This window comes from Nothobranchius furzeri, chromosome 5 (assembly GCF_043380555.1).
Source record: "Nothobranchius furzeri strain GRZ-AD chromosome 5, NfurGRZ-RIMD1, whole genome shotgun sequence".
Lineage (NCBI taxonomy): Eukaryota > Metazoa > Chordata > Actinopteri > Cyprinodontiformes > Nothobranchiidae > Nothobranchius > Nothobranchius furzeri.
In genome coordinates, this window is record NC_091745.1 from 33433985 (window position 1) to 33437341 (window position 3357).

General features: G+C 36.3%; 1 long non-coding RNA gene across 1 annotated transcript; it reads right to left on the reverse strand.

The window, feature by feature from the left end:
• Positions 1-684: 684 nt before the first annotated feature.
• Positions 685-2876, reverse strand: LOC139070086 (uncharacterized). Its single transcript, XR_011520736.1, has 2 exons — positions 1394-2876; positions 685-1173 (listed from the first exon to the last, which is right to left on the reverse strand). It is a non-coding gene; the product is annotated as an uncharacterized lncRNA (long non-coding RNA).
• Between the last annotated feature and the right edge of the window lie 481 nt (positions 2877-3357).

A 3357-nucleotide genomic window follows, 5' to 3' on the forward strand; every position in this document is an offset into this window, starting at 1 on the left:
TTGAAGCCACGAGAAATAAGGTTTTATTGAGAAAGTCAGCGGAAGAGGCGATGAAGAAAAAAGGGGTAGATGTTAACAGTAGAGGTAACTGGAGAAAGATTTGGGAAGTGAAGGCTGCAGAATCGAGAGAAAAAAGGCACAGCTGTAGACAAGCTTCCTGTGTGTGTAAGCTGAGTTCAGCCTGTGTGTGTGAGGCGCAGCAAGAGGCTGCTTACGGCTCTGGATTGAAAGTGCAGCACTAGGAGAGTGCAGAATGCAGAGCAGAGTTTTGGGAGCTCCATGTGTGTGCGTGTGAGTGTACAGCGCTGGGTGTGTGTGTGAAGGCCTGATGCGGTACCAGAAAATAAATAAATAAGATAAATAGGAGCTTTAAAAAGTTGCAACTCGTATATGTAAATTACACTGCAGTGCTAAAATTAATGTTTGGAGCTACGCAAAATTCAAATTCTGCAACCCTGTTCTGATCAGTCTTTGAACAGAACACCGTAAGTTAATAAATAAAAGGTTTTTAAAGTAACATATGCATATGTATGTGTGTATGTATGTATATGTGTATACATATATACATATGTAGTGTAGAAGCGTGATAATCATTTGTGTGTGGGGCAGCATGTGAGTGACCCCGATCTGGGGGTTAAGTGACCTGGAGATGAAAAAAGGGAAAAAACCACCAAGAAACGCAAGTAAGGATGTAAATGACAGCTTTATTTTAGAAATATAGTCATATAGCTGCTAAACAGTAAAATCAAAACAGATCTGCAGAAAATAAATATATAAACTATTCCTCAGAGCGCTCTCAAAAAAATTGCAATTGGATTTGCTCTAATGTTACATAAGGCCTGCTTAAAAGCATAGTAAGCATTAAATTCTGAAAATAACCAGTGCAGTGTTAAATAAATTCTGTGCTTAAAATATTATATATATATAGAGAGAGAATAAATAAGTGACGAACTGACTTACTTTTAAAAAATAATAATAATAATAAAAAGAGACTGTGACAAAAAAGAATGTCTCTGTGCCTTGTGAATGAGTGAATGTGTGTCTTCTTGCATGAGAAGTAAATGCTGCTTTCGCTGGATCTTCTGAATGACGCAGTTTTTAATAGAGGGAGCAGCTGCTTGAGAAACAGGGTGCGGTCCATGTTTTTACTAGACGGTTATTTAGTTCGAGAGACTGTGGAAACAATAGAAAAAGAATTTATCGTTAGTGTGAGGACAAGAAAATCCTTTAAAATACAAAAGTTGTATGGTTGTGGTTATAAAGGAAGTATTTTGTCTGATTATGGGCCGTGGAGTCAGCTGGACTCCCTCGCTCTCACAGTTTTTCCGTGTAACATGCAGTTTTAAGCAATTTGTGACTTTAGAAAGGATATTTTTCGGTGTTTTGGACGTACCTTAAGGCTTCTGGTTAGGGTATTCAGGAGATCCTTCCTCTCGGACAGATCTAGTGAGAATGACTGGAGTTTCAGCCTGGGGACCTGACTCCACCCACTTTTACACACAGGAGTTCCGCAGTCTAAAAATAGCACAGGGTGCTGCGAAAAGCAGCTCTGAACCTCTCAGGATCATCTTTATGAAAACCATAAAATTAACAAATAATCAGTAAGGAAATAAAATATTTGTTAAATCTTGCTATAAAACAAAATCCAATAATTGTCTTGCCTCAACTTTAAGAACCATTAACGTTAATGGCTGGATTTTGGGACGCTGAATAATGAAAAAACAGATAAACTAAGTATTATTTCCTGTAACCTGGCTAGAAACTGTACTAGGCTGTTTTGAGTTAAAAACTGGTAGTTATTTTCCCAAAATAAAATAGATAAATAAAAAATGAAAGGAGGGATCTTGCATTTGGGATAGATTGTGCTTAATGTTTAAAACCTGTGTAGAACTGATTTGATGATTCAGAACAAATTGTGCATAGGAAGTAGTTCAGATTTATTTTTGAGTCAATAAAGTCGACTAAATATTAGAAACCATCGTTGATTTTGATTTGTAAAAGAGAAAGTTCTGTCATTTCAACTCAATCAACATATTTAAGGAAAACGTTTGCTGTGCATTGTGGCGGGCATGAACTTTACTGGGTGGGCCTGTCACAACCAGCTGCAAAGAATGTTTGGGTCTGACTTCTATACAAAGAGAACCTGGAAGCCCTCACCAAAAACTGTGACTTATAACATCAAGACGGGGAGCACTACAAGATGGACAAAGAGGCAGAAACTTATTTGCCCTGCTGCTGATGAAACAAAGTACAAAAGGGGGAGCATGTGTGCTAACATGTGAACTTTAATCAATGACGGTGGTCATCCTGGACTTACAAAGAGAGGCTCAAAAGAGACTGTTTCCTATGGTTACACCCAGTAAAAGAGTGCTTGCTGCAGTCAGGTAATGAACAAGGCTTTTTGGCAACAACCAGTTGAATTGATGAAATGTCAGAACTGTGGAAAATTTACTAAACTACTGTAGAACATAGTTAACTGAGAAAGTTAGCCTAAAAAAAGATAATAATAATATCAATAAATAAATAAATAATAGGATTAGTAACCTGGATTTCAGCCCAACTCACCATTGGACGTCAATATAATCTTTATTGTCCTAGGATTCTCAGCTGCAGCGGACATGCAGTAAAGCCTTATTTTCTTTTCAAAACGGAATACATCAGCGTCATCACTTATTTTCATTGGTTAAGGAAACGGTGTCTATTTATAAGTCTAGGAGAACGCTTTAGGCTTCAACAGTTTTCTCCTTCGAGCAAACATGCGCAAATTTCCAGATAGTTTATAGTAACGTTCCATCCCATTCCATTCGTTGCATAAAAATAAACATTAAATGAATAATTTGGCATTCAGCTGACTAAATTATTCATGGAACCTCTCATCCGAGACAACAGTGTTGTTTCAGCTCCGTTGAGTTTCCCAACAGATCTAGCCAAACCTAGCTGATCCTATATTTTTCTATCAGCTGTAAGTTCTAACGTAGAAAATAATGTCACAAAAATATTGAATAATTGTACCCCTCATTCGATAAAAATTATGTTCACATTTTTATCTTGTGAAATCTTTAACATAATATTTTTAATTGGCCTTTTTGACGACAATTGGCTAAAAAGTCTTTAAGATTATCATCACAGGATGGCATGATAAATAAGTAAATAACATAAATAAATAAATAGACAAAAATAAGAGAGAAAAAGCAAAATTAATTAAATGAAACGTAATAGTGATAAAACGTTAAATTGATCTAAAATCTGTCATTCAGCGCCACTGGAAAAAGGAAGAGGATAGGGGAGTATTTCTTAGCACAAATCACGTTATTGATTTAGCAATGCAGCTTAATTTCAGATGCTTTAAGGATGATA